Source organism: Vombatus ursinus, unplaced genomic scaffold (genome assembly GCF_900497805.2).
Source record: "Vombatus ursinus unplaced genomic scaffold, bare-nosed wombat genome assembly UNPS02013563.1, whole genome shotgun sequence".
Lineage (NCBI taxonomy): Eukaryota > Metazoa > Chordata > Mammalia > Diprotodontia > Vombatidae > Vombatus > Vombatus ursinus.
Window position 1 is genome coordinate 8919 of NW_020953341.1, and position 25346 is coordinate 34264.

Below are 25346 nucleotides of genomic sequence, written 5' to 3' on the forward strand. Positions count from 1 at the left end.
ATAGAGCAGTAGTAAGGAGACTGGGGCAGTATATGGATTTTCATTGAGCCGAAAGGAAAATGGAAATAATATCTAGCTAGGGCCAGTTTCAGGGTCCCATTCTTTTGGAGACAGGCCTCTAAAAGTCACTTAGGGCAGGCAGTGAAGTCAGTGAAAAGTGAACTCCTTATCATAGAAGGAGGATGAGATAGCTTCAAGGTCCACACTTCAGGGAATTCAGCACCACAGGGCAAGGAGTCAGAGAGTGAGTCATAGGGGAATATGAAAAGAAAAAAAAATTAAATTACCTAATATCTCAGGAAGAAGAAAACTTAGTTTAAAATCTTGAGTGAAGACAAAAAGAAAAAAAAAACAGCTTGGAAGATAATAACACAGGGAAAGTTGGCTTTAGAATAGAATAATCAAAATTATTCTAAGCCTCTATGAATAAATATTGGAAGATAAAGGAAAATAAATCTGTATCTGATGAGGCAGAATACACTGTGACTTTGCAGTATAGCATAGAACCACAATAGAATGTTCCAGAAGGTTCAGGAGAAAAATAAACACCATAATAGAATTTATGGTAATAATTTCAGAATAGAAAAATGTGAATCCATAGTGATGAATCTCTACAAAGATACAAAAGAGAGAGCAATCAATTGGAAATATATATACATAGATGAAAAATCTGAAAGAAAAGCAAGAAGCAATAACATTAAAAGAAAGCGTGAGCTATATACAAGAAAACTAATTGATCTTAATAGGAAACATGAGACAAGTTAAAACCAACAAAACAAAACAAAAAACAAAACAAAAACAAAAACAAAAACAAAACATAGGTTTAACAGAGGAACATGACAGGTGAAAAAACCTAGACTACAATTAAGAAATAATACAAGAGTTTTTCTCCAGTACTTCTTAGCACAGAAAACAAAGTACTAATTAAAAGAATCCACAGATTGTTTCCAGGAAAAAAACGACAATATCAAAAGCAGTAGCAGTAAAAACAAAAGCAAAACGAAAACAAACAAATTCTACTTTTCAAACTCCAAGACACACAGTGATCCAATTTAAATACTAATGACAAACAACAAATTCTACAAGATAAAAGTTGAAAGACATTTGAAGATAAAGGAAAATAAATTACATTGATAGAAAATTAGTCTTCACCCACTAAAAACCTCAGAAAGGATAGAATAATGTGTTCCAGAGCAAAGAGCCCAGGATGAAACCCAAAATAACACAACTTGAAAACATGAGCCTAATCATTAATGAAAAAGATGGACATTCAATAAAAGTGAAATATTCTAAGCATTAAGAAAAAATACACATGCAGATCATTTGTTTTGCAAACTCTTAATTCAGTTCTGTCTCTCTCTCTCACACACACACACACACTTATACCCAGTCCAGCTTTTGATAAAATCAATTCTGAATAACAATATAAGCAAAAGGACATATTTAATAAATAAACAAAGCCCCACAAAAGGGAGGAGAGATATAAAATCATAGCCAGTGGGGATAAGGAGTTTTGTGCTTTGTTTTGTTTTGTTTTGTTGTAAGAGAGTGGAAAACTTGATCATGTTTGTAGGCAGCAGAGAAGCAGCCTACAGACAAAGAAAGACTGAATATTACTGAGAGTGGGGTTAGCTATTTGCTTATAGGATAATAGGTTTTTTAGTTTATTAAATAAAATATATTTCATGTTTATTATATTATTAATTATAACAACTGTTTTATATTTTATATTGTCATTATTTTTCAAATGAACCCATGTTTAATAAGTATTGGGAAATTTTTTAACTGGATGAGTATATAGAGGTCTCTTTATTTTAGGAGTTGTCCCAGAGAATTCAAATAAATTAAAATAAGAATATTAAGAGAATACTGAAAAGGATTGGGAAGTTTCAAATTTATTCATAAACAGGTCAGGGCCAGGCAAAGAACTCAGTTTTTTTTTTTTTAGTTATTTTTTCTTTATTGTTGCGGTGATTGTTATTATTGTTTTTTATTATTATTATAATTTTGTTTTGTTTTGTTTTACTTATTTTTTGTGAACTATTTGGTCTACTGTTGTATTGTTCAATTGTATCTGACTTTGTGACCCCATTTGAGGTTTTGTTGACAGAGATACCAGAGCGGTTTGCCATTTCCTTCTCCAGTTCATTTTACAGGTAAAGAAACTGAGGCAAAGTTGTTGATCTAAGACTAATTTCTGCCATAATTTCCAATCTTGTAAGCACTTTTTTTAAAACAAACAGATTTTTCTTAGGCGATTTATATTTTCTACTTTATGAAACGCTAGAATTTGATTGTTTCTTGTTCTTCCTTATCTAATTTGGTTCATTTTTCCATCTCTCTATTCTTTAACCAATAGCAGATGCTTTTTTTTTTTTTGCCTTTTCCTCCACTTTATTTCATACTCCCACCACACCACCATAATAATGACTTCTTCTTAATTTAAACTAAAACCCATTATGGGTTCTGAAAAGATGTGTGTGTGTTCTGGGGGGCGAGGGAATGGTGTTACAGCCTGAAGTATTGGAGAGAGGGGAAGCCTATATTCTTGACAGGGCTCTTGAAGTTGTTCGCTGCCTGAAGCTGCAGTTGATAGGGTGGATCTTGAAGCCATACAGCCTGGGCACAAATTGGTTGGCAGGCCGTTTGGGCATGTGGGGAAAGCCAGTGCCAAAGTAAGCAACATCTGTATGGTGGTGCCTGGACGACTTGGGGGTGTAAACATCCATGCGCTTGGGGCAGTAAAGCTTCACCATGGCCTCACCTGGTATGTCTGACAGTCCAATGGACAACACGGGCTGGTTCTCACAATATACACAGGGACAATAGCCAAAGTCTCCCTGCCGGTATTTTTCCAACATTTGGGCGATGCCACGGTTTGTGAGGATGTAGCGGGCATGAATCAGTCCATACAGCATCTCGGCTGCCTGCTCGATCAGGTCACTCTGGTTGGGGTTGTCCTCCAGCTCTTCATCAGGTTCCAAGTCGATGATCATGTCTAGTGCCTGCCTGTAGTGGGCACCTGTTTGTTAAGCCTTGTGAGGTTGAATTTGTCTTGGATATAGTCTTCATCCACCTCACAGAAGAATTCGTTGCCACGAAGCCCACAGAACCACGAGATCCATGATACTTCCTCTGAGCTACTCAGCTTTACGTCAGCTACCGGGCTGGGGCTGGGGAGGGAGAGGGAGAAGTTGCTCCTGGGGCCGCGCGGGCCGACAGCAGCAGGAGAAGCGGTGGGTTTTATAATTTTACTTTGTTGCTTTATAATATACTTTGGGGGCTGGAATGCTATACCACATCATTTCCCTTGATACTCTAGATCTTTTTGTTTTTCCAGATTCATTTTGTTATTATTTTATCAAGCTCTATAAAGCATTCCTTTATTAATTTGATTGATACAGAATTAAAAGTATAAATTAATTTTGATAGTGTCATTTTTATTATAATGCATAAAGCACTGAATATTTCTGCAGCTATTTTTGTTGTCCTTTATCTCTTTTAGCAGTGCTTTGTAATCGAATACATAAAAGTCTCTCGTGTGCTTTGGTAGGTTGATCTCCAGATAATTTATTCATTTTGTAGTTATTTGTAATTGGATTTCCCTTTCTATTTTTGTAACTTTTTATTATTGTGTTGAAATGTTAATATAGAAATTATATAAATGTTTATTGTGTTTTGTTATTAATATATAAAAATGTTGATTTTTCAGCATTTATTTTGTAGCCTGAAACTTGTGAAGCTTTTAATCATCTCTATTATTATCTTTGTGGATTCCTTGGGATTTGCCAAGTAAATCATTATGTAATCAGCAAATAGGTATAATTTTGTCTCATCTTTTGGCCTTTATTTTCTTTCTCTTGTCATAGAATTATGTCAGATTATAGTAGGGAGAGTGGGCATCCTTGTTTCATTCCTTAGTTTTTAAGGTCTAGTACAGGGATGGGGTAACCTGTGGCCTTGAGGCCACATGTGATCCTGTAGGTCCTCAAGTACAGCCTTTAATTATTACAAATTTAATACAAAATCAATTAATACAAATTTCACAGAACAAATTTCCTTAAGAAAAGATTTGTTCTATAAAACTTGGACTCAGTCACAAGCCCTCACCCAAGGACCTAGAAGGCCACATGTGGCCTGGAGGCCACAGGTTCCCCACCACTGATCTAGTATATCCCCTTTGCATATCATTCTTGTTTTTGGTTTTAGATAGATTTTTTTATGATACTTTAAAAAAAGGTCCCTCTATACTTCTGCTTTAGAATTTTTAGCACAAAAGATTGTCGTATTGTACTAAAAGTTTTTTTCTTCATATATTGAGATGATTATGTGGTTTGGGATGCTTAAGTTTTTAATACAATTAATTTAATATTATTATGGTTTTTCCCTAATGTTGAACTACCTTTATATCCCTGGTATAAATCCTCCTTGTCCATAATGAAAGATTTCTTAGGTATATTATTGTAGTCTGTTTGACAGGATTTTGTTTAAAAAAATTAGTCTGTGTTCATTTTTTTATGTTGACCTGTGCTTTTCTTTCTGTGTTTTATCTTTCCCTAGTTTAAATATTGGAGAAGCTAGCTGGTGCAATGGATAGAGCACTGGGCCTGGAGTCAAGAAGATAGATGCTTTAAACATAAGGGGTGATATCCCAAGTAAATTAGGAGATATCATTTTACACCTACCAGATTGGCTAAAATTATCAAAGGGGAATGTGACAAATGTTGGAGGGGATGTGGGAACATTGGGACACTAATTCATTGTTGGCAACACCAACAATGAATTAGTGTCTCAATTTTCCCACATCCCCTCCAACATTACTATTTTCCTTTTCTTTCATATTAATCAACCTGATAGGTGTGAGGTCATACCTCAGAGTTGCTTTAATTTGTATTTCCCTAGTCAGTAGTGATTTAGAGGATTTTTTTTCATATGAATATAGATAACTTTGATTTTTTCATCTGAAAGCTGCTTGTTCATATACTTTGACCATTTATAAATTGGAGAATAGCTTGTACTCTTAAAAATTTGAATCAATTCTCTATATATTTGAGAAATAAGGCCTTTATCAGAGACACTTGCTGTAAATTTTTTTCCCCAGATTTTTTCTTTCCTTCTAATCTTAGATGCATTGGTTTTGTTTGTGCAAAATCTTTTTTAATTTAACATAATCAAAATTGTTCACTTTACATCTAGCAATGCTCTTTATTTCTTCTTTGGTCATAAATTCTTCCTTTCTCCATATATCTGATAGATCTGACAAGTAAACTATTCCTTGATCTCCTAATTTGGTTATGATATCACCTTTTATGCTTAAATCATGTACCCATTTTGATCTTATCTTAGTATAAGGTATAAAATTTGGTCTATACCTGGCTTCTGCCACACTATTTTGCATTTTTCCCAGCAGTCCTTGTCAAAGAGTGAATTCTTATTCAAAAAACTGGGGTCTTTGGGTTTACCAGACACTAGATTACTGTGGTCATTTACTTCTGAATTTTATGTACCTAATCTATTCCACTGATCAACAACTTAATTTCTTAGATAGTAGCAGATAGTTTTGATTATTACTGCTTTATAACATATTTTAAAATCTGATACTGCTAGGTCAATTTCCTTCACATTCATTTTCATTAATTCCTTTAAAATTCCATTCTAGATAAATTTTATGATTTTTTTCTAACTCTATAAAATATGTTTTGGTAGTTTGATTGGTATGGCACTGAATAAATAAATTAATTTAGGTAGAATCATTTTATTAGGTAGAATCTTTATTATATTAGCTTGGCCTACCCATGAACAATTTATATTTTTCTAATTGTTTAGATCTGACATTATTTGTGTGAAAAGTATTTTGTAATTGTGTTCATACAGTTCCTGGGTTTGTCTTGGCAGATAGACTCCCAAATACTTTATAATATCTACAGATATTTTAAAAGAATTTCTCTATCTCTTGTGACCAAACTTTGTTGGTAATACAGAGAAATACCGATGATTTGTGTGAGTTTAGTTTATATCGTGCAATTTTGCTACAGTTGTCAATCACTTCAAGTCATTTTTTTCTACACCCAACTGAGTGTTTGTGCTATTTCCTCTTTGAGCCAAATCTGATGACAGTTAGTTTCAAGCAATGTGCATCCCTCCACTATTATAAGTCTTAAGAATGATTTGTGACTTATGGGTATTACATATTCTTTAAAAGTTTAGAGAATTTCCCTACGAATTCACCAGGACCAGAAAGCGTTTTGTTTGCCCTCCTCCCCTCTTCCTTTGGTAGTTTCTTTACAGCTATATCTATTTTCTTTTCTGAAACTTAATTTTGAGATCTGTATTTGGTCATCTGATATTTTTGGTATTTTGTATTTTGAAGGCAACATTACCTTATGGTAATTAAAGTTTTTTTTCCTCTTGTAATTTTTCCCTATTTACTTTCTGACTATTCCCTCTGATAGTGGTTTCCTTGTGGCCTGGAACTTGAAGTGTCTCAATCTTCTTCCATTCTGAATAAATCATATTTCACTAGACTAAGTCTTTGTCCCAAGTGACTTTTGGGTGAACTGACCCCAGCTATACACTTTGCTCTTTTCCTTCACATTTAGTAGAGTATTGTCTAGTCTTATCCTCCACTCCCACCCCAACATACTCACATGTTGTAGGATGCTAGTGTCCTATCTTGCTCCTTTGGTTCCTTAGTTCTCTGGTCTTGCACTAGGAGTTCAGAGCACTACCATGCTGGCACCATGGGTTTATCAGCCATGAAACTAGCAATTCAGGGGTTTTCAACACTAATGCTAGAGGGTTGTAGCCCACAGCAGGTTTTTTAATACAAAATGCTATAACAGCACTGGATATCTGTCATAGCTCAAGCAAAATTCTGCAGCCTGGAGTCAAGGTCTCCATGGCCCTGTAAAGAGGGAAGGAGAGTGGGGTCTGTGAGTGAGTTTTGTTGTAAGCCTGCATCAGGTCCTTGGATCTGCTTGTGCAGCTTTCTTGCAGTAACATGGGAGATGGAGGGGAAGTACTGAGTTAACTCAGGGTCAATGAGCTTTAGTTCATAGTTTCAGTTTTGTTTTTATTTTGATCTTTTTTTATTTATATTCTGGGTGTACTAGACCATGGTATCAACTAAAATTGCTTTATCTTTAGCATATGCATTCAGTTTTGAAGAGGTTTGAGAGGTCATGGGGAGAAAAGACAATGTATCTATGTTGTTCATGTAACTCAAATACAGACGTGCATTTTTGATATACGATAAATGACAGCACATTTTCATCCATTAATGAAACTACTATGTGAGATATATGACAGGTGTACAGTTAGAAAGCAGGATTCTATCAGGGAAGCCCAATAGCAACATAGACAAAAACATCTTTTCATGTATGGGCCACAGAAATAAGTCAAAGAATTAATATTGCATTCATTCAAGACCATGACACCACAGAAAATCTATTGCAAACAGGCACCATAGGCAAAAGCGTTCCTCCTTTTTTTTCTTTGTTATTTTCCTTAATATTCTAGATCTTTTGTTCCTCTGACCAAATGTTGTTATTTTTTATCGAGTTCTGTATAGTATTCCTTTGATAATTAGATTAGCATCAAAACTCTAATGTTGATAGTAATGTTGTTTTTATTATATACACATTTTCTAATCTTGAGCTCTGTTTGTCTCCAGTTTCTTATTTTATTTTTAAAGACATGCTTTTAATTATATCTTTAAAGGTATTGAATGTGATTTTTATATAAATATCTGAGAAAATAATGATAATATTTCTGTAGCCAGGCACTATGCTAAGCACTTTACAATTATCATCTCATTTGATCCTCATAACAACCCTGGGAGGTAGGCAATATTATTATCCCAATTTTACAGCTGATAGAACTGAGGCAAAAAGGATTAACTAACTTTTCCAGGGTCATACAACTAGTAAGTGTCTGAGGCCAGATTTGAACTCATTTTTACTTGACTCTAAACCCTGTTATCACTAAAAGCCTAACTATCCTCTATGTTCTCTTCTATGTTCTATTAATATGAAATTATTTTAATTCCACCACCAGTGCCCCAGTTTTCTTGGACAAAGGTTCTCTTGACTTTAATACCCTTAGAAAGTATGACACTAAGCCATTATCAGTTATCACTACCTCATTTAGAGATTTGTTTATCAGATTGCTCTCTATTCTAATAGCTAGCTGAGCAGTAATGGAAAAGAGGCCAGGTATATTTTGATAAGTGGGATAGGACAAGGGCAAATCAGAAAATGAGAGGTCGGGCAGGCTTAACTCCGCTAAAATTGTAATAGATGTTTATCTTGAGCTCTGGTCCCCTTCACACCTTTTATAAACACTATATATGTGTATATATATATATATATATATATATGTGTGTGTGTGTGTGTGTGTGTATGTATATATATGTGTGTGTATGTATATATGTATGTACGTATGTATGTATATGTATATGTGTGTATATATGTATGTATATGTGTATATGTATATATTCATGACCATTACCACTTACTTGAACACTCAAATTCTTATTAAAGTCCTTTGTCTTTCATTCACAGTAAGCTTTACATAACTGATAACTTTTACTAAGAACTCACATAAGAACTAACTGTATTTTAACAGAAATCAGAATTTTTAATTTAAAAAGTTTAGTTCCCAATGAATTAAATATTGAGTTGGGAAAGAGGACAAGTTATCACTATCTTCCCAATGCTTCCACATTCAGAACATATGGTCACTTGTGTATTCTTCATAGGAATAAACCTGTTTCTCAAAATATCTGTTTCCTGAGATGTCAGGATGTAAGATTCTGGGGAAAAAAAGAAAGTATATGCACCTTGGTTGCTAAAAGAAAGAATAACATTGAAAATGAATTAAAAACTGAAAGGCGGGGAGAAAGGGATAGTAACAAAGACAAGCTTCACTGACCATACAATCTCACCCAGAACTAGCCATGGAGCAACGCACAAAATGAGCAGTGATCTAATATGTAAGGAAATGCTTTATATTACCTCCACAAATACTCATTTGGGAGCTTTAATTAAAAAAGGAACATTTAGGGGACATAAATTCCAAGTCTTGAAGAATTCACTTTTCTTACTGTTAATTTAGTTTCCTTGGCAAAGTCCCACTCTGCATTTTAGCATGTTTGCTAAAGATTTTTATCCCCCTAGAGATGTCCAGTACAAAAGCTCAACAAATCAACAGTGCAGTCAGATTATACATTTGACTCTAATTGAAATCTAATTACAACTTTAGTGTAACATAAAAAGTATTTTTAAAGCTGTAGTGTTTTCTAATTTAAAAAAGTAGAATGCTTTGAAATGTTTATTTTTCCCCCTTTTGTCTCAAACTAAATGAAAACAACCATTGGATAAGCAGCAGTTTTTTTTCTAATCATAAAAATAAACCAGCCTTCCTAAATAGAAATTATAAAATAGTAAGAGTCTTTAACAGATCAAATTAGACATACATAGATGTTTCTCTGAATTATGATTTATTTTTAAATACTTGTTCAGGTACTTCAGCATTATTTTGAAGGTGGGGCTTGGCTGAGTGAATAATCCAATTTCATTGCACCAAAATATATTTACTATGGAAATAATAAAATCAATTTGTCAGAAAAGGAAAATGAGAAATTAATGGGTGTTGAATTTTTCTGATATTGAAGTTATATTTGATTCTCCCTGTATCCAGCAACCAGAAACATACACAAATTATGTAAGCATAGTTCACTCTCAATTTCATCCTATTGAATATCTCATTTTGTGAGGATTAGATAACTATTTTAGAGAATATATTGAGGACATAGTAGAGAAATCAAGCAAATAAATTAAGTGAATAAATGAAAGACAAAGCATTTTAAATGGTTACTACGTGGCAAGCACCATGCTAAATACTAGTGATACAAATATAAGCAAGCAAGACATCACTTGCCCTCAAGGAATACACAATTAGATGGGATAAGACAACAAATAGAGGATATTGGTGGCCAGGGAGGAATGTTTTCGAAAGGGATGTCAGAGTGAATGGACACTGGAGTAATAAGGGTATTGATTAGTTGTCTTTACTAGGAATGGCAGTGTGGATTTGATTACTATTCTCAGAGAGGGAATTAGGGGAAAGTGGTAGTGGGAAAAGGAAGATGCTGCGGCTTGGAGATGGCCTAGAAGTAGCCCAGTAGGCATAAGTCCATGTAACACAACGTGAAATGCTCAGCAATTAGAACCCATGTCTACAGAGTGGGAACTTTCACTTCCTGGTGGAGATACAATCTAAAGAGCATATAAAATTGCATGGAGACTGAAAACAACTGAACAGCAGCAACAACAAAAAGAGAAATACCATGGGGTAGGGGGAGAGGTAGGGAAACTTTGCAGGACATTTCTTTGATAAAGGTTTCATTTCCAAGCTATATAATGAACTGATGCAATTTTGTAAGAAAAAGAGCAGTTCCTTAATTGATAAATTGCATAAGAATATGAGCAGACAGTTCTCAAGGGAAGAAACTCAGTCTATCTATAGCTTTATGAAAACATGTTCCAAATCATTACTTTATTTCTTCTTTCTTTCAAATGTTTATCAAGTTCCTCTTATGTGAAGAGCATGGTTACAGGGATCAGGGAAAGATAACAGTTTCAAACAGACATCTTGCCTTCATGCAACTTACAATCTACTCTGTTTTTAACATACATAATTACTATATAAAATGTGGTAACATGTTGGAGTAGTATCTTCCATTCAAATCTTTATAAGTACAAGTTGTTGTTTTTAACAGCTTTCATTGCTTTCCCCCAGCCCCTTTAAAACATAATGGATATCAGCAAACCATCCCTTTACTGAGCAGGCATTTCAGTCACTATTAATTAGTTTTTCACAGAGGATTACTCAACCCAAATACACTTTCATTAAATAATATTTTGAAACAAAAATAAATAAATAAATAAAATTGCATGGATATTTTTAAGGATAAAGAGTCTTCTTTCTATCGGAGTCTTCTGGGATGGTTGGATATCATTATGAGTTATTTCCATTCAGAGCCTCTCTAAGAAACATCAACGGTGTCAAACATTCACTTGAAGTTTAGATTTTCTCCAGGAAATCTCTGTGGTGATTCTGTCTCTGTTGATGCATAGTTTAAATCAGAACCAGACTGGTCTAAAAATATGAAGATATTGTCTTGCCTCTTACAATTTGTTGTTATTGTTATTGAGTCATTTCAGTCGTGTCCAACTTTTCTCAAAGCTACTGGAATGGTTAGCCATTTTCTTATCCAGCTCATTTTTACAAATGAGAAATTGAGGCGAACAGTGATAAGTGCCTCACCCAGGGTCACACAGCTAGTAAGTATCTGAGGCCAGATTTGAACTCATGAAGAGGAGTCTTCCTGATACCAGGCCTGGTACTCTACCCACTGTGCCACTTAGCTGCCCAACTTCTTACTCTTTCTTTGATAATTTCTTGGAAGATTATATCTAGGCATTTTTCTTCTTTTTTTTTTGGATCATGTCTTTCAGATAGTCCAATAATTTTACCTGTATCTACTTTCCAGGTCAGTTTTTTTCCAGTGAGATATTTCACATTGTCTTCTAGTTTTTCATTCTTTTGGTTTTGTTTTACAATGTCTTGATTTCTCATAAAGTCACTAGCTTCCATTTGCTCCATTCTAATTTTTAAGGAAGTATTTTCTTCAGTGAGTTTTTGGACTTCCTTTTCTATTTGGCCAATTCTGCTTCTTAAGGCATTCTTCTCCTCCATAGCTTTTTGGACCTCTTTTGCCATTTGGGTTAGCCTATTTTTAAGGCGTTGCTTTCTTCAGTATTTTTTGGGGTCTCCTTTACCAAGCTGTTGACTCATTTTTCATGATTTTCTTGCATCACTCTCATTTCTCTTCCCAGTTTTTCCTCTACTTCTCTTACTTGCTTCTCAAAATCCTTTTTGAGCTCTTGCATGGCCTGGGACTGATTCATATTTTTCTTGGAGGCTTTGGATGTAGGAGCTTTGACTTTTTTGTCTTCTTTTGGTTGTATGTTTTGATCTTCTTTATCACCAAAGTGAGATTCTATGATCTGACTTTTTTTGCACAGTTTGCTCATGATTTGAATCAGTTACTTGAGTTTTAAATTCTTTGTTAAGGTAGGCATCTGCTTCCAGTGTGGAGAATGTACTGTCCCAAGTTTCAAGGGTTTTGTGCAGTTGTTTTCAGAGATATTTCTAGGGACCTGTAAATTTTCCATTCTTCCAAGGTGGTTCGATCAAGGACGAGGTGTTTACTCCTTTCCTGGCCTGGGTTCTGGTCTATGAGTGACCACAAGCACTCTTTTCTGCCTTGGAACTATGAGGACGATTCCCTCTCCACAGCCACTACCAGCTCCACCATGTCAGTGCTCCTCCTTGGCCCAGGACCGCTACCCAGAACTGTTACCCAGATGGAAGCACAGGCAAAGCAAGAGATTCCTGCCTCAGCACCAGCAAAGAGATCCCTTCAATCCCCCTCTGATTAGCCACTTGATTCCCCCTCAGTCTGTGGGCCGAGAACTCTGGAAGCAGCTGTTACCCAGGCCCAAGACTGGGGCTGGGACCCAGCTTCTTTCTCACCCAGGTCTGACAGACCTTTCCTACTGACCTTCTAAGTTGTCTTTGGCGTTTGTGGGTTGAGAAGTCTGGAAACCACCACAGCTGCCCATGATTCGGTCCCCTGATGCCTGCTCCAGGTTTGATGAAGCCTGGTCTTTGCCTGCATACCCATACTGAACTGTCAACCTCTCCCAGCCTGGGGCAATAGACCTTTCCAATCAACCATCCAGGTTGTCTTGGGCTGGAAATTTGTTTCACTCTGTCTTTTTGTGGATTCTGCTGCTCTAGAATTTGTTTAAAGCCATTTTTACAGGTATTTGGAGGGGTTTGGGGGAGAGCTCAAGCAAGTCACTGCCTTTACTCCACCATCTTGCCCCACTTCTTACACTTAGGATTACTCTATTTCTTGTCTATTGATTGACCTATTCCTGTTTGTAACTATATTGCACTTTAGCTAGTTTCTCTAGAATACGGTCAGAAAACTATGGCCCATGGAACAAATTATCTAGCCAACTGTTTTTCGTTTGTTTCTTATTTGTTTTTTTGCCGATGAGCTAATAGTTTTTACATTTCTTTAAAAAAAAAGTTACTTTATTTAAAAAAATGAAAATAATTCAGAGCTTACAGTCAATACAAAAGTAGTCAGTGGGCTGGATTTGATTTGTGGGCCATCGTTTGCCAACCCCTACTTTAGGTCCCCAGAAAGAAATATAGAAATCAATGTTGGAACTGGTCAATGGTGAATATCAGTTGAATCTGGTTAATCAGACTACAGTCTTCTCAAGATACAAGGGATATGGGCAGCTAGGTGGCAGAGTGGATAGAGCACTGACTCTGAATTCAGGAGGACCTGAATTCAAATTTGTCTTCAGGCACTTACTAGCTGTATGACCCTATCAATTCTCTCAACCCCAATTGGTTCAGACAGAGACAGAGACAGAGACAATAGCCACTTTGCCAGTTTTCCTGGGTACCTTGGTATCAGCTAAAATCAAAAGTTCTGACCAGTGTTTTTGTGGCTCATCAAGGAATTAAGCACTACACCCACCTGGAAGCAGCAGAAAAAAGCACTGGATTTGGTTTCAGAGGACTTGTGTTCAAATCCTACCTACCTCTGTATTTACAATTCTGTGGGACTTTAAAAAAGTTGCTCTGATGTTTTAGGCCTTAGATTTTTAATCTACAAAATGAGGATGATTGAATTAAATTATTCACAAGTCAGTAGGAAAACAATGTCATATAGCTAAAAGTTCCCAGCCTTTGGAGTCAGAGGAATTAGCTTTAAATGCCAGTTCAGTTACTATTTTGTGTCAGCTTAAGAAATTAATTTCACCTCTCGTGGCTTCAGTTCTCAAACAAAATAAGGAAGTTTGACTTCTAAGTTGAGGTGTGATGGTAAATTTCTAACAACTAGCTCTCTGGGGAAAAATATGTACCTGGGATGCTTTTTTGAGTTTAATCTGAATTATTATCATTTTCAGCATCACTTCCTCAAATATAGGCAATCAAGAAAATAATAAATCAAGCTCTGATTTTAACGTTTGCTGATTTCCTAGGTGCAGAAGCTCACACTGAAAATTTAACAATTGTCTCTTACAAGCCGATTGGAGATGGCACCAACACACCCCTGATTTCAAAGTTTCTTTTAATAATAAATCTTTGACCTTATGAATGATGTGGTATAGCCAAGGAAGTAAATGCAATTTTAGGTTTCATGAACAAAGACATAACAAGAGCAAAAAAGGTAAAATTAGGTGTTATCTAAGGATGGAGGAAGAGGAAGTAAGCATTTATTGCCTACTATGTGGAAGGCACTGGGCTAAGAACTTTACAAATATTTCCTTATCTCAAAATAGTTTATTTGATCCTCACAACAACCCTGAGAAGTAAACACTATTATTATCCTCATTTTACAGTTGAAAGAATGAGTCAGGAAAAAAGGTTAAGTGACTTGCCCAGGGTTACACAGCCAGTAAGTGTATGAGGCTGGTTTTAAACTCAGATCTTCCTGATTCCAGGCTTAGTGTTCAATCCTCTGTGTTGTCTAGCTGTCAAGCTATCAAGTGGTAAGCAACAATTCTCTAAGAATTATAAGAACCCCAAAGTGGAACAGATTGCTTCAATGTGGGGGGGGGGGGTCCTCCTCATTTAATGTATTCCAGCAAAAGTTGGTTGATAGTTTCTGGTATTTATTCTAAAGGAGAATCTGTACAGATAATGGGTTAGACTAGAAAATTGTTGATATCCAGTCAATTTCTGAAATTCTGTGTTCCTTAATCTCTTAAAAGTACTCACAACTCAAGAGTTACTCTGATAGATGTGACACTGACCCTTGGGGTATATTGCCCCCAGCAGAAAAAACCTTTAGGCTGATGCATTGTTAGTTTATTATAAGAATAAGTGGGAGTGCAGTTGAGCTTCTGGATTTTCTTTGCTTGCATGATGCAGAAGGGGTCACTGTCTGGTCTGAGGAGGGTCAAGCTGTCTGAGATAATATCTGTCCTGCATACGTTAGTATGTGTTTGTTTTTTACTTCCTCAATTCCTACCATGGTGAGTAACATTTTATGTGATGCATTTTATACATCATCAAAAGAACACAGAGTCAGGAAGTAATATAAAGAAGGCAAGGAGTTTTGCAATTATGTGAGAACTGTAGTCAAGATCTAATTAAGTGAATGAACCAATTAAAAATCCTAGGCTATGGAGGTAAGAATCTCCGATAAATATCAGGGCTAAAGGGAAAGAGGCAAGCAGCTCTCTGAGAGTCAGAGAGAGCTTCAGTTACCCCAGATGCCAAGTGATGCACATGGTAGATTGGATGAAGGTTTAACTTGGTCTTTACTACTACACAGGGTCAAATACATCACACTGCATTGCTTGAGTGCTACAGAGATGAGAACATACAAGATACTTAAGAACAAAAGATTAGGAGATCAGGAAAAGCTTCCCATGGGAGGTGACTTCTGAAGTAAGCCTCGAAGAAAGTCAAATACAAAAGGCAAAGGTGAGGAGAGAGGACAATCCAGGCATAGGGAATAATCTATGCAAAGGACATGTTTGGGGAATGGCACATGGGCTAATGACTAGAATGTAAAGCACATGAAAATAAATAACTTTATATAATCCTAAAAGATAGCTTAGATACATCCTATACAGGATTTTAAATACCAAATAGAGGCATTTACATTTTGTTCAAGGTGCAAGATTGAGACACTGAAGATTTTTGAGCAGCGGTATGACAAGGTCAAACCTGTGCTTTAGGAATATTATTTTGGCACTTGTGTTGATGATGGATTACAAATGAATGAGTGTGGAAGAAAGAGGCTATTGCAATATTAAAAACCAGAGGTCATGTGGTTCTGAACTAAGGCAATGGACTGTAGTGGAAGAGGTATGAGTAGAGATGAGAAGGATGTGAGAGATTTTTTGGATGAACAATATCCCATATAATTAAGCATTTGTTTGATTGTTTTTTGGGGGCCTATACTTTTATTTACCTCTCAGAAAGGACAAGGAAGCTATCCTCCATAAACTGAGCTGGAGTCAGATTAAAACAGCTCTCAAGAGCCTATTGTTAAATTTTAGTGTGAGTATTTATGCCTAGAAAATTGCCAACTCTATAAATCAGGGCTTGATTTTTATTAATTATCTAAATTTAAGGAACTGATTAAGAAAATGGTAATAATGCATTTTAAACTTAAAGGTATCATGCTTACATTTTTTTTCTGGAAAGCTGATTGTTAAATATTTACCAACATACTCATGCTTCTTCTTCTTCTAATTTAACATATATTGACAATGTAAATATGGATGTGTTTCAGTTATACAATTCATTGGTCATTGAAGCAATAATTCTGATTTAGGATATGAAGAGTTAAGTTATTTTCTGGAAAAAAATGAAAAGCTTTGATTCTCAATATCAATTTCCTTTTCTTTAACTGTCACGGCCAATGACAAGTGAAAAGGGATTTCATGGCCATAGCAATCATTTTGCATTTTTGGATGTTTTTATGGATTTCTATGGCCAAATTTATCACTAGCATATTGGTAATGAACCTCAAACCCATCCTTGCTATAGAACTACCTGTGTGACTTTGGGGAAGCTGCTTAACCTTCAGGGCCTCAGTCTCTTTATCTTAAAAAATAGGTTGGACAAGGTGTATTTCCAAATATTATGATCTAATGATATTTTTTTCAGAATGATATAATGCTGTCAAAGCTTGTGTTTCAAAAATGTTAGATCATATCAAAGTTTGATAAAATATGCAAATACTACTTTATAAAGAATCATCATTGACAGTGATTTATGGACATCTTTTATGTACTGAAAGTATTCTATGCTGTAGTAATACAAAGAATAGTCTCTCTAGCTGAGGGTTTTAAAAGACTGGAGTGAGAGACAGGACAAGTATATAAATAAAAATGCAAGATAGTGAATATGTTCTTAAGGTAAAATAAGCTCCATAATGTTATGGGAGCTCAGGTGGGATTTCTGAATTTTTTGGGGAGATATAAAATTGCAATAGATTGGCAGACATAGAGCTTAAAGGAAGGATAGGATTTAAACAAATACAGAGGAGGGAAGGGGCATCAAGTATATTAATCAACTAACTTTCTGACCTTAGTAAGCACTTGGCATCCTTGGGTCTTCCTTCCTTCCTTCCTTCTTTCTTTCGCTCCTTCCTTCCTTCCTTCCTTCCTTCCTTTATTTCTTCCTTCCTTTGTTTCTTCCGTCTTCACTTCTTCCCTCCCTTTCTCTTTTTTTATTTCCCTGGTTACAGAAGGAATTCTAACCATTAGATAAGACCAGGTAGCAGAGGAGGGATAAATGGGCAAAGAATTTTACTTATTTATCTAGAAAGTTTTTTATGCACATTATTTACGTGATTATCTATCTAAAAATGTAGGTAAACAACCATACAACCCACAGTGCCTGGATATTTCAGTGCTGAATATGTGTTCCTTCATAATCACTGTCCAGAGACTGAAAGTATATTTCACATCCCACATTTCACTAGATGAAACTGTGTATTTGCATATGTTTGCTTATTTAACATTTGTCCTTTATTTCAGGCTTAGTTCAAATTAGAATGAATGATAACATGTGCATCTAGTAAAATTATAAAGGGACACTGCATGAACCAAGGTGTTAATTTTTTTTTAAAAGTTTGGATCAAATCCAGGCTTAGATTTTTTTTTTAATGTGGTTTGCTTAACCTTGGCTTTTTTTTTCTTCCTCAAGCATGAGACAGTCTATTCTTTCCATGGCATTCTAATGCCAGCTCACACAGCAAATAGGGCACTGTAAAACTTTAACAAATCATTAGGAAGATAATTAGCAGCTTGTTAAAACACAGCGCAATAAAGATCCAATTTGGTATACAGCTTTTGCTCTATAAAATGGTACTTAAACCACCTTAAATGTCCTTATTCATATGCTAAGATATTTAGTACTATGCTAATAAATTCAGCAACTGGAATTAATAAACATTCTTAGGTTTACAAAGAAATCATCAACTCAGAGAAATGTTTCACAGATACTTCTTGGAATATAAAAGGACTATAAAATTATCAATAATTTTTTTTTTCCTGACTTGGTTTTGTTCTTTTTATTAGAAACCTTGAGAGATGAGCTATTTTCATTTCTTCAAAAATGATTCATCGATTTTCATAACTCTAAATTATATATAATTTTAGATCTATTAAACATATACATGAATTGATGTACACATACACAATTTTTTTCCTGTTTTGTTCAGACCTGTGATTTAATCCATAGTATAAGGAACTACTTAAAAGGAAACTCTCCCTACCAGTACTGATTTATAGCTGTTCTGCAATTTAGAAAGTTACCTGAGGCATTAAGAAGTTAAATAACATGTCCAGGGTAATATAACTAATAAGTGTCTGGGGTAAGGCTTGAAATGAGGTCTTCTCTGAGACCAGCCCTCTATGTAAGATACTGCTTTATCACTTGTCTAAGTTATTGAACCAAGGAGTGTTCAGTCTAAATTTTGCCAAAGTCAGTTGAAGATCTGACAATCAGTTCAATGATTTTAAATTGAAAATGACTAAGAAATGTAGTATGAGACTTAAGATTATTAGCAATTTGACAAATCTAATGTTGACAAGATCATAGATTAAGAGTTGGAATGAAATTAGAATTCATTATGTGTAATTTCCTTTTTAATAGATGAGGAAACTGAGGCCTGAAGAGATTACGTGACTTGACCAAAAATGCACAGATAATTAAGTCTCACAGACAAGATTTAAATCTTCTAAAATGGCATTCTTTCCAATAAGCTGTGCTGCCCTTGGTCAAATAACTCTGGTATTTAAGTTGTTTTAGTTGACCCCACAATATGAAACAATATCTTTTATCAAATACACACACACACACACACACACACGCACACACACACAGAGCACACTTATTATACTCCAGTCAAATGGCTCCCTTTTACCTCCAGAGTAAGTATAAAATGCCCTGACTGGCATTAAAAGTCTTTCATAAACTGAACTCTTCTTCTTTCCCCCTACTATCTTACTAGGTGATCTCATGAATTTACACCGGAGTAGGTGTCTCATGGTAGAATCTCTGGGTCAAAAGGTATGACTGAATGACATTTCCTATATACAACAGCATATGTTACTATCACAGCTTTGTTAAGGATAATAGAAGGAAAAAATAACGGTATTATCTAGGAATATTCTCAATGACAGAAATCAAATACTACCATGGCAGAAATATTTTGAGAACACTATAGAATACATGTGAAAAGCCAATGGCAAATAATATTATTATGTAGTCAGTACATCCAGTAGAATATTTGAATACTCTATTACCCAATTAAAGTCACTGAAAAAGGAATACATGGAATATGATCTAGAAAACAAACATATAAATATTATTGACACCATTAATCAAAATCGAAAGAGACACCCAAAAGGTCAAACTGATATAAGGACATAATATATTGCAAACCTCTCCCTTCCAAAAAAATCTCACTATTAACAAAATGTTATAGTATAGAAGTATGAAAATCAATTAGAGTAGAAAACACTCAGTGGAGGTTTGTGAAGAAAAAGCAACTAGTATCAGATATAAAAACATCTTGCTTGAATGCTGTCAGAGCAAAGATCAGTTATATCAAAAGAAGATGGATGAAATTCTAGGTCTTTTGTAAATCTAGAAAACTGTATGTCCAGAGGTGACGTATAATTGCCAATTATAGTTCACATCATGTATGCTTTACTAGTGTAGCAAGAAGTAATTTTAAGCAGCATTATTTATGTCCTAGGTGAAATGGTCTTCCTTTTTCTATATGCTACTAGATCATTTCCTTATTCATTCTAATATCAATATACATATTGATACTTCTTTATTGTTTATTAAAATTACAATGTATTTCCCATTATCAATTATACTGAGTTTCCATTCCAGTTTAATAAATATAAAATATTTAATAAACTATAGAAACATCTTCCATAATCATTTGTTCATCAAAATGTACATATATATTTACTAACACTTTTTGTTTAAAGTCATTAAGATTGCTTGGTATATTGATAGTTTACATTAAGAATAACACAAACACAGAAAGAAATCTTCACAATGTGTCAACTGTGAAAACTTTTACAGAAAAAGTTGTCTTTAACCATCACTACAACTGCTGAATTCTGGAACCACAGTCTCACTATTCATAAGGATACCAATTAAATTCTCTTCTCAAGAATTCTCTTCATGTTTCTTTGCAAAATATGAATTAAACTCAGCTCTCTCAAGAAATTATTACTCTTAGTCCTTTTTTCTCTAGCCTACCTTCAGCTATCAGAGTCAAGAGTTTCCTTAGAACTATGGTCACACTCTTAGTCCCATCAGAAACTCCTCAAGGAAGATAGTAAAAATGCCACTTCAGGATTCCATTTTTTTTAAAAAAAGGATACATTAACTTTTATCTAGTTTTTATAGAAGGGTTTATTGAAAATGGTGTTACAGTAGCTAAACACTTTACCAACCCCCATCTAAGATGCAATCCTGTTTCTTTTAAGTACTTTTCATTTATCTATTTCACTTATATTTCCCAAAGTAACACTTCCCAACTCCCTCTTAGTCATCCTTTATAACAAAATTAAAGAGGGAGGGGGATTCACCAAAATTAACAATTCATCAGAAAAAATAATGAAAACCTGAAATTACATGTTGTATTCCATACTCATAATTTGCAAAAACCACACAAAAGAAGACACTTTCCAATAAATAATGGAAACTTCCTTCTCACATCTTTTCTTTGGGGACAAGCTTAAACTTTGTAATTTCACAACATTCAGTTTCAATCATTTTGGTTTTGCTATTCTTTCCATTTGAGTTACTGATTTTGTTAAGTATACTAATTTCCTAGTTCAGGTTACTTTCTTTGAATCAATTCAGATAAGTCTTCCCAAGCTGCTCTGTATGCAACAACAACAGCTAGCATTTCTAGAATTTTGCAGATTTAAAAGTTTAGAAAACATTTTACATACTTCATCTCATTTTGTGCTCACAGTCCTGTAGGGTAGATGCTATTATTTTCAACAGCATTTTAGAGATGTGGAAACTAATGCACTAAGAACTTAAGTGACTTGTCTAGAATCACACACCTAGTAATTGTCTAAAGCAGGATTTGGGAATAAATCTTCTCAGTTCCAAAGTAGGCCCTCTGTCCATTACATCATGTAGCCATCTAATTACATTCACCGTTTCTTATAGCAGTCATATTCTATTATTCTTTACTCCAACTTGTTTAGTCATTTCCAAGTAAATGGACATCTATCTTTTAATTTCTTTGCTTCTACAAATAGAACTGCTATAAATTTTTGTGTCTATGGGACATTTCTTTTTATCACTGACCTGCTTTGAATATGTACCTAGTAATAAAATCTCTGGTCTAAAGGGTATGGATATTTTAGCCTCTTCACATAATCCCATTTGTATTTCCAGGAACGAAAGGAACTATTTTCAAACTCTTCATTGGTAAAACATGATCCCCATCTTTCCATATATACTCTAGCATTTTTATCCATATTCTTGTCATATTTTCTAATTTGCTGAATGTCAAGTGGAATCAGTTGTTTATTTTCATTTTTCCTATTGGCAATTCAGAGCATCCTTATATATGGTTGTCTATAGGTTTCAATTCTTCTTTTGTGAACAATTTGTTCATATTACTGGGGAGTGGTTTTTGGTCTCCAGTGTTTCTGTTAGTTCTTTATATAATTCAAATAGCAAACCCTTATCAGAGATACTTGATGCAAAGATGATTTTCCCGGTTGAAGACTTTCCTTCTTATATTAATTGCATTATTTTTCATACAAAAGGTGTTTAATTTCATGTACAACTTACTGTCCCTTTAAAATCTGTTGTTGATTTAAGTCTGCTTTGCTCAAAGTTTTAAGAGAAACAGGTTTTTTTTTTCTAAGAAACAGTGGCTAAAGTTTGAGTCTGACTTAGAATTTTGAAGTGATTGTCATTGTTGATTGTTTTTGAAAATTGTTCTTGTTTGTCCTTCCTTTCAAAGAGGATCGAGGACATCAAGGAGTGATGTCTTGACTTGCCACGGATTGGATTTAAGTGAAGCAAAGCTGCACAAAGTCATCAATCTCACTCTCCCAGAATAATAGAAGTCTGGTAGCAAGACATTGTCCCATGATCCAGTGGATGACCACGGCATCTTCGAAGTCTGACCAAGTTCTAAACACTCTATTGTGCCTGCTTCAGCCTCCTTCATGGCTATAGGAACAAACTGTTCTCATCTACCCATTCTGCCAGGAGAAGTCTTCGCATGGTTGGGGTAGACTTCCCCCTAATTCACTAATGGGTGTGAGGCCTGTAGGTTACTGTCAATCAGGTTTAGCTCATCTGCCTAGAGGGTATTACAGCGGTGTGGCCTCTGTGCATCCTATAGCTTCTTAGAGCCACAGGTGAGAGTTGGGTGAAAGGCAGACACCAAAGGTGGATAACCAGCCCTGAAAAATCTCAGCAAGCCCTCACACCAGAGGTGCTAGTCCTTCCTGAACACCCCACAGGACAAACTTTTATATACTAAAGATTCATGGACGTTAGAAATTTTGTATGGTTATGGGACAATTATAATTTATTTGATTATAGATATGATCCCAAAATATAGGAGAGACAGAGAGACAGAGAGACAGAGAGACAGAGAGAGAAAGTAAAAGTATAGATTTCAGAGCTATGTCATCTAAGTTTGAAGATGGAAATGATAAAGATTACAGTTGCTTTTGACAAGTAGTTCCAACTGAACAGATGCATCAGGAGCAGAGAAATAGAAATTACTCAGCAGATCAACACCTTTGGCTGAGATATCCTGCCCAGTTTGTGTTAGTCAAGCAGAGAACAGATCAACTCAGTTTACCAGTGGAAACAGATATTAAACACAGAAGCTACATTAATCAAGGAATATGTTGTAGACAGTTCCCTGAGACAAAAAGAGAACACTAAAGTTTACAGTTTCTGAGTCTGCGTTAACCTAAGCACACAGACTTTCCCCACTCATGTGCCTCCTTTGCAGGTTCTTGTAATTAATTGTATACCAGCTCTTACTCACTGATACAGAGTGGGTTGGAGGGAGAGTCTGACTCAGATCATGTGTTGACTGTGATTTTGCAAAATTAATTTACATTAATATATGGGTATCTGTGATATTATTATTTTTTACTTATTTTTAAGTAAATACTAAAACTCAAAGTGTCATTATTGTGAGTGGTAAGTTTGGGTAAACAGTAAAACATAGGTGGAAATCTAGAGCCAGGTAAATGAGTAAGGGGAGTGTATTTCCTTTCAACAAGGTTACCCCAAGGATTCTGAAAGAATTTGAGTGTAAACAAGTGGTTTTGGAGAGGAAAATGTCTCCCTTTGACTTTCTTCCAATCAGCAATGTTATTCAAACTGCTGAAACAATGGAGTATAATGGATCCAGATAGAATAAGACAGAATATCAAAGACAGAAAAAGATGTGAAGAGAGACTCATAAAGACAACAGTCACCTATACTGAGCTTGACTCTTCATGGTGGTGCACAGTGTCAGGTGTGGATTCTCATCTCAGCTGAGAAAAAAGAAATCGTGTGGGATTAGGATAAGGTACATATCATCATTGTTGTCCTATCTGCTACTGGAATTATACCAAGGAAGATTGAATAAGCTTAAAAATATGTTTGCATACTAATAATTTTATTCAATTACATAAAGTAGCTATTCTCTCTGCTGGTCCAACTGTTCAGAGACTCTTAAATGTAAAAGAATAATAGCAGGATAGTGACTTGCTTCAGGACCTTTCTATCTGTAACCCATTAGAAAACATGGAAAAATGGATTAACAACAACAGCCATTTATAATGTACCTTCAAGTTTGCCAAGATATTTTATATCTTATTTCATTAAGCTTCTCACCAACACTAAGAGGTATGTGAATATTATTGAGCCCCATTTCATAGATCGGAAAATTGAAACCTTGGGACATTAAGCATGTGATTTGAACAATATTGGCTCCAATCACATTTCAGGCATTAAATAGCTATATGACTTAATGTAAGCTATTAATTTAGTCCCAGTACCTTAGCTTCTTCATTCTTCATGTGAGTTTGATAGTACCTTCTGTATACAGTATTTCTACCTTTGCTGGAAATTACAGCTAAATATAACTCAGACTCAGAATAGTGGTCCAAAGAAAACATGCAGATTTACAATATTTGTTTTCCATAGGGACTGTTTTTAAGGGAATTGTTATTAAATAAAATTTAATAGTTTTAGGTACACTTGACTGTGGAATGGATGAAGAAATGGAAAAGCTGACTTTAAGATTTGTTATTAGGAGAGTCATGTCATACCCTGAATTATCCTATTACTTTGGGCATATTAAAAATGAAAATGATAGTAAACTTCTCAATAAGACCTGGTCATAATCTGAGATTAGAAGGAGAAAGTTGTTCCATTCCCTTTATGTAGCCCATCACTCAAAAACTGGAGACAATGTGCATCTGGGACAAGTAATACAACTGGATAATATCATGTCTACACAAAGGGACATCAATAATATAAGAAGGTATTGTCCTCTAATGTCCATAGCTCATAGGCTTTGAAAGCAAAGCTGCATTACAGGGCAGTGAATGCATGTGAGTTTGAGATAGATGTTAAAACCATAAAAGATTTCAATATACTGTTGTTGCAAGTGACTGAGAATGAATTTAATATCACGTTGTGCAGTTCCCAAAGCAGTTAGTGCCTAAAAGTGAATCATCAATGAGCTCATTGTTGGATTCCCTTAATAATAATAGGATCATCCACAATCAATGTTTCTTCCTTACAAAGCACAAAGGAGATGAACAATTCATTAGAAGCTTCAGGGATTTGTGATGTTACACGTTGGTCAAATTGAACAAACTACTCTTCATGTACCATTATCTATCTCTCTCTCTCTACACACACACACACATACATACACTTCTTTTAATGGCAAATGCATTCTTTTCGATGGCAATAATGACGAGCCTACCTTTACTGGAGTTACCATAGGATGAGAATTAGCAACCAATTAGACAAAGATAAAGCAAAAGTTTACAGGATAGGCCAGGGGTCAGCAATGCAGTAATAAAAGCAAATCAAGCCTGGACTTTATCCAAGAATTAGTATGATATTGAACTACTTATACTGCTTATGAATACATGTGTCACATGTGAGTATATGTTTACATACATGCATGGATACATGTT

The 25346-nt window shown here is 35.0% G+C and overlaps 1 pseudogene; it reads right to left on the minus strand.

Annotated features, from left to right (window-relative positions):
* Nucleotides 1-2366: 2366 nt before the first annotated feature.
* Nucleotides 2367-22348, minus strand: LOC114040554 (annotated as a pseudogene).
* Nucleotides 22349-25346: the final 2998 nt, after the last annotated feature.